This window comes from Cetorhinus maximus, chromosome 16 (genome assembly GCF_964194155.1).
Source record: "Cetorhinus maximus chromosome 16, sCetMax3.hap1.1, whole genome shotgun sequence".
In the NCBI taxonomy this organism is placed as follows: domain Eukaryota; kingdom Metazoa; phylum Chordata; class Chondrichthyes; order Lamniformes; family Cetorhinidae; genus Cetorhinus; species Cetorhinus maximus.
In genome coordinates, this window is record NC_135894.1 from 68464111 (window position 1) to 68478003 (window position 13893).

The 13893-nt window shown below is 42.5% G+C and overlaps 1 protein-coding gene and 1 pseudogene across 2 annotated transcripts in view; both read right to left on the reverse strand.

The window, feature by feature from the left end:
* Positions 1-13893, reverse strand: part of gpr156 (G protein-coupled receptor 156) — a 117021-nt gene that overhangs the window by 76573 nt on the left and 26555 nt on the right. Inside the window, exon 2 of one of the 2 annotated variants that reach the window (XM_078559971.1) lies at positions 1224-1293. The exons of the other annotated variant lie outside the window; for it this stretch is intronic. The gene's annotated coding sequence lies outside the window, so the exon portion shown is untranslated. The remainder of the gene's footprint in view (positions 1-1223; positions 1294-13893) is intronic. 2 annotated transcript variants of the gene reach the window in all.
* On the reverse strand, positions 12037-13258 carry LOC144691662 (dual specificity protein phosphatase 1-A pseudogene; annotated as a pseudogene).

Consider the following 13893-nt stretch of genomic DNA (forward strand, 5'->3'; position numbering starts at 1 on the left):
TTTTCCTTATAGAGTGGCATTGGGGAAATAGGCATAATTAACATTTGCAAGTGTAACTTTCCCCCCCCCCCCAAAATATTCTGCCAGCATAATAGGCCGATCTGCACCTTCCCTCTATTCTACCTGAGAGAATTGTCTCAGCAATACAATAAATTTTCTAGCACCAACCTAATATACCTTTGACTCTGGAAAATGGACTGGGGGCAAGGCAACAGCCAAAGGGCAGGTGGAAGTCCTGCCTAGCCACGTGTCTAGAAGCAGATCAGGACCATAAGAAAATCAGTCCAAATCTATTTCCCAAATCTACAGTTAGATCTTTCACCAGTCAACTTCATCCATCTTGGCATTACTATCTTAAATAATCTTCAGTGGAACTTGCACATTATCTTTCTTTCTGCAGTTCCTCTAAAAAGCGTGGTTTATTCATTCATGCCTAATACATCTTGCCCTCCAAGTAAGCTGTGTTTAATCCTCCCACGTGGTGATTTTGTACTGAAATTAGAAAATTAATAATTTGTAGAGTTCCTGGTCCCAGCATTAAGCTTGTTGACAGCAGAGTTGTGTATTATCAAGATTTATTACTTCAATATTTGTTACTTAAAATTAATGACTATTGTACTTTGTCAAATGCTCTGACTCAAAACCATAATGTAAAGAAGTATTTGTTGCATATTGTAATGTCATTTTTACGTAGTCTAACAAAGGAAATATGTCTCAAATTTGGTAACACATTAATCATATTCTGGTTGGCTCAATATTGCCTTTGTTTGAATAGAGTCTAAAGATCATAGCAAATGTTTATTTTGCAATGACACTAATAAGTGGAAGCTTAGACAATGTCTGATAATTATTTTCAACTTATAGGGTTTCATAGTTGAGAGCATAGTTGTAATTATTTTCCTTGAATGGTGCCATCCCATATTTAAGCTCAGAAATCTCCCTTTCTAGAAACATTTTATTAAGATTTATAAGAATTTGTCTGCTATCTGGAGTGTGAAATGGTGATACAAAAATAATTTATATAATTTTTTCTCAACATCCCCTCCTCCTTAAAGTGATCCAATTAGCTAATTTGGCTTAGCAGTGGTCTCAGTAAAAAGTGGTCTAAGATTCCTCTAGAATTAGAGCACATGATCCAGACTGCCACTCAAGTGCAGTAGTGATTGAGTGCTACATTGTTGGAAATGCCATCTTGCAGCTGAGACATTAAACTGAGGCCTTACCTTCTCATTCCAATGGACATTAAAGATCCCATGACACTAATCGAAGACAGAGGAGTTGTATGTTGATCTCCTAACCAACCAACCAGAAAAACAAATTAATTAGTTATTTATTTTATTTGCTATTTATAAGATCTTGCTACATGCATGTTGCATTTATATACATGACAACTATTACTATATTTCAAAAATAATTGATTGCTTGTGAAGCACTTTGGGCTCTGCTGAGAATGTGAAAGGTACCAAATTAATGCAAATCCTTTATTTCTCGCCATTTCATAATCAATGTATTATAGTTGTGATATTATAGATTTTGTAAAAGAAAAGCTCATCTTTTGTTTTAAATGGAGACAAGGAGCCTTAAAAAATGGCTGCCAAAAGTCACCTGACTTTTTCAACTGCGATGTGGTTAAGCTTCCAGGAAGTTTTAAGTGGATTGCAGGCAGACATACCCAAACATGAAAAGACTTTTGAAATTCAATGAGTCCTCAAGCAGACAGTGGTTTCCCTGGAGGTGTGAAAAACCTTGGCCCCCTTTTGGACGCTGCAGCTGATAAGGGGATTTTGGATTGCTAAGTGCGATTACCACTTGGCATTTTGTCCAGATCACATGATAGCAGCCATTTTAAGGGCTGAGTAATAAAGGGGGGGGAGGGGGCAGGTGGCACACCCACCTTGAAGCCACGTTGGCGTGAAGCCAATTGGCTCCACGCCAAGCAGTCCCATAGAAATAAAGCGCTGCGGGGCTCATTAAGGAGGGCCAAGTGGGACTTCCACCTTGGGGTGGAAGTCCGGCCCTCTGGAGCTGCTGGCCAATGGCCAATCCAATGGGCTGACAGCTGCATAAGTCCCAGCAGCTCCAGGAGGGCGTCAGTGGCAGCTGTGTAATGTATATGAATTTCAGTGCCAGTGCGATGCTAGGTATGTCGGCTGTACGTCCCAAAGACTGACAGATCAAATCAAACAGTATGTCCCTTCCGCTGTTCGCAACGAGCAAAGTACAGACCGTACTCAACCAGCCTGTGTTCGCAAAACTCAAAACACAGTGTCCAACAGTAGATGTGATTTCACGATTAGACAACATTTGCTAAATAATCCTCAGTGTGCTAAAATTTACGTTGACAACCAATATAAGATTGTCAGTCGGGCTCAGTGTGACGTGTTTGCATGTACTGGAAGCTGCATATATTAATACACAGGTCCCTGTTCTTTGCAGACAGAAAGAACATGTACACACATTGCATCTGTTTCAGCTAAGCAAAATAAGTGATTGCCATTTGCTGCTTCATTCCACAGGGCAATGCCTTAGCCAATCAGAGTCAAGCCGACTGGTTTAAATTTCAAACAATGTTTGGCAATTAACTGTCAGTCATCATTAACTGGTACATTCTCCATGGCAATGTCTCTACCAGAGTTCACCTGCCAACCAATCAGCACACTCTTCTCATACGGTATAAAGTAGTTGCTTCCCCTGACATTGGGACTCTTGCAATTGTCCTGATGAGTGTAAGATGAAAATCTTCAACAAAATGTATTTTTTCAGCAATACTCAAGTTCTGTACTACCAAATGACTAGATTTATTAATTGAATTTAAATTCAGCTGCTGTGGTAAGGTTTGAACCCATGCCCCCAGAGTATTAACCTGGGCCTCTGGATCACCATTACCACCATGCCACATCTCCCCTTAGATTCCTAGGGCTTTGAGCCTTGATGACCTGAAGGCATCATGCAGAATATGGGTCACAGAGTTCTTGGGGAGCTGATGGGCTGGAGAAGGTTACAGAGAAAGGAACAGGTGAGGCCATGGAGGGATTGAAAAATGAAGATGAGAATTTTCAATTTGCAGGATTTTTTTTGAAAAAATACTTTATTCATAAAATATCTGGAAGAACATTACGAAACATTTCTAAATCACCATTACAAAAAGTGCAATCAGATTCAACTTTTACACATGGATCATGAGATGCTTCAATACAATCAATGAATATTACAATAATTTCAATATGGTCATTACAGACAGTCAGACAGTACAATGGTATTGGAGGTATCAACATACATCATGTTGCACTCTGAGGTGCTTCAATACAATTATAATACAATTATTATTCAATGCATACATTCATTGTGAGCCATACAGCCCAAGGGGCTCAAAACAGTTCCCAGCCCCTCGGTGCCCTATGGCAGAAAGGTCTTAGACAGCGACCTTTCCCCATTGCGCCTTTGCGGCGACTGCGCCAAGCTTTAGTGCGTCCCTCAGCACGTAGTCCTGGGCCTTGGAATGTGCCAGTCTGCAACACTCGGTTGGGGACAACTCTTTGCACTGGAAGACCAACAAGTTTCGGGCAGACCAAAGAGCGTCTTTCACCGAGTTGATGATCCTCCAGCTGCAGTTGATGTTTGTCTCAGTGTATGTCCCTGGGAATAGCCCGTAGAGCACAGAGTCCTGTGTCACAGAACTGCTCGGGATGAACCTTGACAGAAACCACTGCATCTCTCTCTCCAGACCTTCTTTGCAAAGGCACAATCCACAAGGAGGTGAACAACGGTCTCGTCCCCACCACAGCCACTTCGAGGGCAATGTGCAGAGGTGGGGGTGAGACTCTTGGCGTGTAGGAAGGATTTGACGGGGAGGGCCTTTCTCACCACCAGCCAAGCTACGTCTTGGTGCTTGTTGGAAAGTTCTGGCAATGAGGCATTCTGCCAAATAACTTTGACAGTCTGCTCAGAGAACCACCCGACAGGATCTACCTGACAGGATCCACCATCTCTTTTTTCCCGCAGGGCCTCTAAGATGTTACGTGCCCACCACAGCCTGATGGACTTGTGATCAAAGGTGTTTCTCTGCAGAAATTTTTCCACAAGGCATTCCGTGGCAGCATGGCCAGACCCATCCTTCGCAACACCGGGGACAGGTAGAACCTCAGCACGTAGTGGCACTTGGTGTTTGCATACCGAGGATCTGCGCACAGCTTGATGCAGCTGTGCACAAAGGTGGCCATCAGGATGAGGGCGATGTTGGGCACGTTTTTTCCCCCCTCATCTAGAGGCTTGTACATCGCGTCCCTGAGGACACGATCCATTTTCGACCTTCAGATAAAGCGAAAGATGGCTCGGGTGATCGCCATCACACAGGAGTCTGGAATGGGCCAGACCTGCAACAGCGAGAGTGCCTCACACCTGATGACCAGGTTCTTATCCGCAATGGCAAGGGAGTGTTGCTCTCACATTCCCAGTTTTCTTTGCACCATTGACACTTGTTCCTTCCAGTTTCGAACGCATGCTCCGGTCCCTCCGAACCATATCCCCAGCACCTTCAGGCCGTCAGCCCTGATGGTGAAGAGGATAAAGGATCGGTCAGCCCAGTTCCCAAAGAGCATGGCCTCGCTCTTCCCACGATTTACCTTGGCTCCCGAGGCCAGTTCAAACTGGTTGCAGATGTGGATCAGTCTGCACACCGATAGCGGATTCGAGCAGAAGACGGCGACATCGCCTATGTACAGGGAGGCTTTGACCTGAGTGCCTTCACTGCCTGGGATCATCACTCCTCTTTATGCCTGGATCCTTCTTGATGGACTCAGCAAAAGGTTCTATGCAACACACAAACAGGACAAGGGAGAGAGGGCAGCCCTGCCTGACTCTAGATTTAATTGGAAAGCTGACTGAAAACTGATGTGTATCGGTGAGCACGAAGGCAACAGGCGAGCAGGATTTGATGCAGAATAGGATACATGGTGCAGCATTTTGGTGAGCTGAAGTTTATAGAAGGTGGAGGCTGGGAGGCTAGTCAGAAAAACATTGAAATAGTTCAAGTTTATAAGTGACAAATTTGTGGATTTTGGCAACAGATATGCTGAGGGAGCAGTTGAGGTAGGCAAAACCTGCTCTTCTATGACACTAAAATACAGTAATTGGCTAATGAGAATCTTCAGTTGTGAATTAACGAATATGACATTGCCTAGAATTGTGCATTGAGCCTGGTGTTTCATGCATATTTGATGACATTTAAACTGTCAGGATCTTTGCAGCTACAGCTTATCAGTTTGACTATATCTGGAGACATACACATTTCAGACAATTGTGGAATGTGACACTCTTAAATAATTGAGTAACTAATTAGAAGATAGACCTTAAACTGATAGCACCCTTGCCACACAATACATACACAAAAGGATTCAACAGGGCTAAATTCAATAATTGATACCTTTTCTAATATAACAACCATTTTGAAGTCAGAAAAGATGGTTTTAAAGGACATTAAATTTAATCCACAAGTAATCGTGGGAACGATCACTTTTCAATAGAAGATTGGTGATTGGTAGAAGTTCATGTTAGTCTTAATGAAGACAGTTGACATGAAATACATTAACATTTTTAACTTGTAATTCTTGTTACATTTTCATAACCGTTGAAACACTTTTTAAAACAAATCCTAAGTCTCCTGTGTTTTAACATACCATAATTGTGACATGAACCACAAGTCCTCAATGGCTCTCAATTGTTCCCAATTAAAAATTAAGCATAGTTTTCGCCCACGGGGTTGCCAAGTCCACACCTTACGGCAGTGAGACCAGCGAGGCAATCTTCCGAAGGTGGCCTCCTGATTGGCTGCCTGCGGGTTTGCTGTCCGATGAAGGATGGCAGGTGGACTCCAGCTGCTGCTGGTTTAATCAGAGGGTCAGCAGCCCCTCTGAGAGGAGGTCGTTGCTGCTTAAGCGGGTTGAGGATCACGAGAAGAGAATGTCTCAACATGAAGGTCCGCATCCAAAATAAAAATTATGACGGGCGAAACCGTTAGGCCCCTTGGACCGGAGGGAAAACCCTTTCCAGGCGAATTGTTTGGGCCAGGGATGTGGCCTTTCCTGCCTGCGAAACCCCCTTTTGCGGCATGGAGACTCTGATGGCCCGCCGCAGAGAGGCGCCTCCATTCAGCTGGCGGCCGCTGCATGTGATGGGAACTTGCTCCGCTGGCGACAAAATACTAGAGAGCTCACAATATTGTCCCTAATTGGGGTATTAAACACCTTAATTGGCTGCCCTAGCAGTGGGAAGCCGATCCTACTCCTAACCAGCCCTTAGGAAAGTTGCCCGATGGCGGGAATGCATTGAGCAGCTGTGCTGATGATTCAGTTCAGCCCATTGTCTCACCTTTGGCTGCATCGGGAATGTGTGCAAAACCATTTTAAAAATGTGTTTAGTAACTTCAGCTACCAACTCAGATTTTTTTTTTCTTCAATTTATTTTCTGAGCATGTAGACTCTTTCTAGAAAAGTTTTGTGGGTACCGCAGGTCTCTGCCACTTCACCTAAGCAGCCTTTCTAATGTGCGGACCGAAGTAATGAGTATTGTGGGTTCTTCAACCGTGGGTGGCGTCACTGCCGATCTCAATCCTATTGGCCAGGATTTTTACAGGGCGGCGGTGACGCCATCCAGCAGCTGGAAAGTGAGGGGTAAGTGCGCTTCGACGTGTTAGGAGTGCCCCCGACCCAATTTCACATGCAGCAGGTAGTAGTCAGGACTCCTTTTAAGGAACGAAACCAATCGGAAGGCCGGCAGCTTTTCAGTTCCCGCCCAGGTAAGTAACCTGGTTGGTTGGTAGATGAGGGAGGTTGGTTGGTTGGTTGGTGGATGAGGGAGGGAGGGTGGTCGGTCGGTCGGTCGGTCCTGCCCTGTCCTGCCCTGCCCTGCCCTGCCCTGCCCTGCCCTACTCTCCCAGCCTGCTCCCTGGGGGGCACACAAAATCCTGGTCATGTTTCCTGATGCCACACACATGGACAGTTTCTACCAAGGGACATCAAAAGTTGGAAATGTGGCTAATTTGCCCTCCCTAGCTGGGGTGCACTGAGATCAATTGTAGCAACCCAATTATAGTTCTAGCTCAGCATCCATATTTGTTCAATTATAATACTGTGAAGTACCTAATGATATTTTTCTACATTTAATTGTTGTTATTTTGTACCCTTAGCAGAATTAATTCCTTTTGCAAGGTACTCTTTCTTGTAGCCCAAACAAGAACAGATTAAACAGCTACGAATGAGGCAGGCAGATTCAAATGGTAAACAGCACTCTGATTCATTAGAAAATGTAGTTTTTCTACTTGTACTACTAAACTGACAAAAAGCTCAGTCTTCTATGCTGATGACTTAGTGGATACCTGTGTAGGATGGTACTGCTGTATACAGACTGCATAAAGTTCCTGGTTTGATCCCACCCCTATCAGGTAAGAGAAGACAGCTACAACTAACCAACACTGGGCTAGGAAAGAAAACATTCTCTCATCATCTTACTGGCCCCTCTTTAAAAAGTGCAGGTGTGTGAATAAACAAAAATTGGAATAAATCCAGTGGGAGCGGCACTGCAAGACTTCAACATTGACTGGGGACCCCATGAAGTCCCAAGGCATCAGGTCAAACATGGGCAATTAAACCTGCAGTTTCATACCTACCACCCTCCCTGAACTGAAGAATCAGTGCTCCTTCTGTTGAAAACCATTTGAAAGAAGCACAGAGGGCAGTAAGGGCATTGAATGTATGCTAGGTGGGACATTTCAATGTCCATCACCAAGAATGGTTTGGTAGCACAACTAACCAAATTGGCCAAGTCCTGAAGGACTTAGCTGTAAAACTGGGTGAGGCAGACGACGAGTGAAGCAACACAAGAGAAAAACAACTTGACCAACTTTTGGAAGGATGTGAAGGCTTTAGCAAAGGTTCAGAATAGTTCCAGAGATGAGGGACTTCACTTACATGGTTAGATTGGAGAAGCCGGGGTTGTTCTTTTTAGAGAAGACAAGGTTGAGAGGAGATTTGATAGAGGTGTTCAAAACCATGAAGGACCTAGACAGAATAGATGGAGAGAAACTGTTTCCATTGGCAGAAAGGCCAAGAACCAGAGGGCACAGAATTAAATTGGCAAAAGAATCAAAGGTGACATGCAGCCAGTGGTTACGAACTGGAATGCATTGTCTGAGGACGTGGTGGAGGTAGATTCAATTGTGACTTTCAAAAGCAACTGAAAAATTACGGGGCTATGGGGAAAGGATCAGGGGCTGGGACTAACTAAATTGCTCTTTCAGAGAACCAGCACAGGCCAAATGGCCACCTTCTGTGCTGTAATGAATCCATGATTCTATTCTGTGACACTCTCCATTGCGTTATGTGACACTACCACCATGCTAAATGGGATAGATTCAGAACAGATTTAGCAGCTCAAATCTGGGCATCCATGAGGCACTGTAGGCCTTCAGTAACAGCAGAATTGTATTTCACCACAATCCATAATCTCATGACTTGGCAAATACCTCACTCTACCATTACCACAAAGGCATGGGACTGATATTCAGGAACTTCCTGTTAGCAGCACTGTCAGAGTACCTTTACCACACACACCTCAGTGGCTCAAGAAGGTGACTCACCACCACCTCCCGTAGGGCAATTAGGGATGGGCAATAAATGCTGGCCTTGCCAGCAACTTGCACATGTCATAAATGAATTTTAAAAAAGGGAGTGCTTTCATCAGCATTGAAGGAGTGCTGCCAACACAAGAAAGCTATGTATCACTGCCTTTCAGGCAGATAACAAACATTTAGAACTTATCATCACAAGGGAAGCTGTTTTGTTCATTCTATCAGTAAGCCCACTGAAGCTGAAAATTCCATAAGGATCTTAAAATGCATCTTGGAAAACCTTGGTTTTAAAATCACACTAAAGCAGCTAAAAGTGTATAAACAATAACTGTACATTTGTGTCACACAAGTGTCAGACAAATGACCAGTTTCAAGAAGAGAAATACTAACCATCTCCCCTTGACATTCAATAACATTTTACCATTTAAATTAGGTGGCATCATTGACCAGAAACTTAACTTAGCCCAAATATTGTGGCTATAATATTACATAAGGTTGGATAAAATAATTACGTTCCTGGAGAGCTTCAAACAGACAGAGGCAAAGAATTAAACTACCAAAAAACTTCACCTTGTTTATCTAAATAGCTGAACTCTTTGTATATTTAATTATGGTTCATCTTAATTTTTTGTGTTTGAAGCCAGAGTTACAAACTGTATGTATGGTGCCTTCATCTCACCACAATTTACAGTATGTTTGATTGTAGAAGACACTCTCATTTTACAAATACATTACAATCTCAGTCGACATAAAGCACTTTTTACTTCAATAGAAGTCGATACTGTACTTCTTTTCAAGGCCAGTCCTCCCTTATGAGTTTTGAAGGAAATTGCAGGACAGCTGGTTGAATACTTTTGGTCTAGCATCCACTTCCCTCACAGCACTGAGATTACCTTATTTGAAGTCATTAGTGATATCCCATGTCATTATCTAACCTTTACCTCTATGGTTTTTGAAACAATTGACCACTTCAGCCTCCTTCCCATACCTCTGCTCTGTGCAGCACCTATGACTTTGTCCTTTCTTGGCACCATTTCCTCATTCCAAATGTAACCAACAAAATTCCTGCTATGGCTTCTCCTTTGTCAGCTGACAGTCACATCTAGTGCGCTTTAAGGTTTCATCCTCGGTGCGTCCTATTTCTCACATTCATGATCCTCCTTGACCACATTAGCTGTAAGCCTTGGGTTAATTTCCATATATATGTTAGCATGACCCAACTTTACCCCTTAGCACTGTCTTTGATTGTTGCTGCACCGTCCAAATTCATACTCAATATCAAACCAGGAATGACCCAGAAGTTCCTGCACATAAGCATTGTACTAACACATTAGCATTAATGTTCTTTTATTATTACTTTCATGGATGTTATCTTTAAAACTTATAACATTGAACTAAGGAAGTTCTTTGGCTGGCAACTCGGAGAAAGTATTTTATCTGGTGGCCAGCTATATAGACAGTAGTCACCACAAAGGCAGTTTCACAGTTACTTAATTTCATTTTTGAGAAATAATTATATTGACAATCATCACATTGGTAATCAGAAGATTAGTTGCATAAACAATGTAAGATGATAATTATTGATTTGTCTGCTCGTCTAGCCAGAGTAAATATAGCCTCATCTCTTTAAGCAGTCCTAAACTCTCTTATGATTGTAAATATAAAACATCAAACAAGTCATTTTTTAACTAGAGAATAGAGTCCTGTTAAAGCCATTTCACAGATCAGCGGATAACAAATTGTGAAAAACTGCTTACACTGTATACTTAACAGGAACACAACATTCTTACTTTTGCGGTTTGGTGCAGACTTTTAAGTCCTTCACCATTGTAAATAATTTTATCTTGGAACCTTGTTACAGAACTGTGATAGCAGAGAAAGTCATAGAAAAATAAAGAGAAACAAAAATTAAAGAATATGATGCTTATTAATACAATTACTTCTCAAATAATCAATGCATTGACATCTTAAAATGTTGCAAAATAAAACGGAGTAGCCATAAAACTGCTGGTGTGGTGACACGATTGTGGCAACCAGGTAAAATATTTCCTCCAGGTTCCCAGCTAAGGACTTCTTTTGTTCAAGTTAATTAACTAATTAATTAGTGGCACAAATAGGGATAAATAGTTTAGATCTAATTGCCATTATGGAGACATGGTTAGATGGTGACCGAGGTTTGAAAATAAATGCTCCAGGGCACACAACATTCCAAATAGACAGCCAGGATGGAAAAGAAGGAGAGGTAACCCTGATAATAAGGAATGACATAAGGACGTTCATGAGAAAGGATCTTGGCTCAGAAAATCAGGATGTTGAATCAATATGAGGAGAGATTTAAAAAAAGCAAGGGTCAGAAAACGCTGTAGGGAGTAGTTTTTAGGCCCCGTAATAGTAGTTATACCATAGGACCGAGAACCTTAAAGCCAATTATATAGCTACGAGGGCAGTAGAAAGAGGGGTCAACCGAGGTTTAGTTGGATGACAGACATCACAGAACAGTTGCAGATGAAGGATGTGTGAGTATATTTTTTTATTCATTTACGGGATGTCGGCTTCACTGGCTAGGCCAGCATTTATTGCCCATCCCTAATTGCCCTTGAGAAGGTGGTGGTGAGCTGGCTTCTTGAACTGCTGCAGTCCCTGTAGGTACACCAACAGTGCTGTTAGGGAGGGAGTTCCAGGATTTTGACCCAGTGACAGTGAAGGAACGGTGATATATTTGCAAGTTAGGTGAGTGGTTTGGAGGGGAACTTCCAGGTGGTGGTGTTCCCATGTATCTGCTAGCCTTGTCCTTTTAGATGGTAGCGGTCATGGGTTTGGAAGGTGCTGCCTAAGAAGCCTTGGTGAGTTCCTGCAGTGCACCTTGTAGATGGTGTACATTGCTATCACTGTTCGTTGGTGGCGGAGGGAGTGAATGTTTGTGGAAGGGGTGCCACTCGGGCGGGCTGCTTTGTCTTGGATGGTGTCAAGCTTCTTGAGTGTTGTTGGATGAGCACTCATGCAGTCAAGTGGAGAGAAGACTGAGTGTGACATACCATGACACCAGATCTCCTGGTAGGAGTAGCTACAAGTAGCAGCAGTTGGGAGAACTGGCTAAGGTTGATTGGATAAATAGGTTAAAAGGTATGGTAATAAATGAACTGTGGGAAACATTTAAAGAAACAATTCAAAGTGTTCAACCAAATAGATTCAATTATAGAACAACAAGTCAGCAACAAAATCCATCATTAGCTTACAAAGCAAGTTAAGGACAGCACTAAATTAAAATAAGAGGTTTTAGAAACCAGCAAAGGGCCACCAAAAGGTTGATAATAATGGAAAAAATAGAATATGAGAGTAAATTATCCAAGAATATAAAAACAGATTGAGAACTTTTATTATCAAATTGACAATCAGTATGAACTGTTGTCACTTAGAGTTCAGTCAAATTTTTTTAAAAAGTATTAAAAAAGTGCTAAAATGCCAGTTGTGTCCTCCCCAGAGAGTTTTCAGAATTGACACAGTGCATGGGTCTGGCTGAGGTATTGCAATTCTTCAAAACAATAAGCAAAATCCTGGTCTGGAAATCATCATAGATGGGTTTCTGTACATTGAAAAAAGGATATGAACACAATCTTTCAGCTTATTGTACTTGGCTTAGTCTTTAAAAAAGTCACTCTTTCCAGTAGGTCAGTATGTGGGGGATGTGGTGATGGGACTCTGGAGGTAATTCAGGGGACTAGCTGCTGGGCGGACAGGCATGGAGACAGGGAAGTTAAAGACAAATCAAGTTGAAGTGCCAGAAGGGTTGTTTGATGGACTGGCAGCCTCTGTCGAACATGAAGGGGTCAATACTTGAGATTCAAACTGCAAGAGTTGTCCCATGAAGCTGAAATTGGAGAAAATGACGCTCCTGCGTTGTTTAACGAACTCGAAAGCTTCATCCAACTTCACCCGGTTTGCCCCCATGAGATAAGCCAGGCAGATGGTGGCAGATTGAGAGATGCCAACTTGGCAGTGTACAAACACCCTACCACCAGTATTCTTCACAGAGTCTATAAATTCAATAGCCTCAATGGACCAGGAGCTGATGTCCGCTTTGTGACTGTGTTCCACAGAAATGCATTTGTATTGATAATGTTCCTCAAAGTAGTTCGGGTAGTTAGCAGAGACGTTAATCAGGGCTGTGATCCCCAGGGCGTCCAGCGTGTCCTTCCTTGATGCATGATAGGCACTTCCGAGATAGAGGAAAGGGAGGATTTCAACACGTCCACCCTGATCATATAGGGGAGTCTCGCAGGAACTGCGGCTGGACTCTGCACTGTTGAGGTTGCTGTTGGCGCTCAGAGATAGAGATGACCCCGAAGGAAGTGAAGGCTTAGTGCAAAATTCTGGATATTCCGAGGAAAACGCATCATAACCACCTCAGAGAAAAACAACCCTTGTTCCATAGGATTCTTGGCATAAGGCATTGACTGCCAGGAGTACAGTGCTGTCCTTTTTGAGCAGATCAAACTCATATGTCCTTTCATCAAATACAATAACTACAGAATAAAGACCAGACACTAAACTATTGCGAGACTCTTCATTGGGGACAATATGTTCGAGCCCCATTGTCCCTTTCGCCCTTCGTTTAACTATGGTGCTAAACTGGACATTCAGCTTTTACAATATATAAAAAAAGATAATAGCTAAAGTAGATGGTAATCCCTTACAAGTAGAGACAGGAGAAACGAGTGCAGCTTTGGAACTGAATGCATACTTGGGAGTTTGGTGAGTGGGGAGTTCAGTGAGGAGGTGTTCCTTTTCTTTTTGCTTTTTCTAATTTTTTCAGAATTGGTTTTTACTCTAAAGTAGCTGGTGAGTATCTGGTAAGTGGTTAAGGTCTATTCCAGTCTTAAGGTTTAAAATAGTGTACAAACTAGTGGTAAGGTGAATAAACTATATTAAAAAGGAAAATAAGTAATTGAATAATGTAATTAATTAAAACAAATTAAGGATGACAGTACAGGTGATGTACCAAGGCTGTAGCATGTAGGGAGGCAGTGGCACAGTGGTATTGTCACTGGAGTAGTATTCCAGAGACCCAGGGTAATGCTGTAGGGACCCAAGTTCCAATCCCTTTGAATTCAATAAAAATCTGGAATTAAAAGTCTAATGATCACGAAACCATTGCTGACTGTTGTAAAAACCCATCTGGTTCACTAATGTCCTTAAGGGAAGGAAATCTGTCATCCTTACCTGGTCTGGCCTACATGTGACTCCAGACAGCAATGTGGCTGACTCTTAAA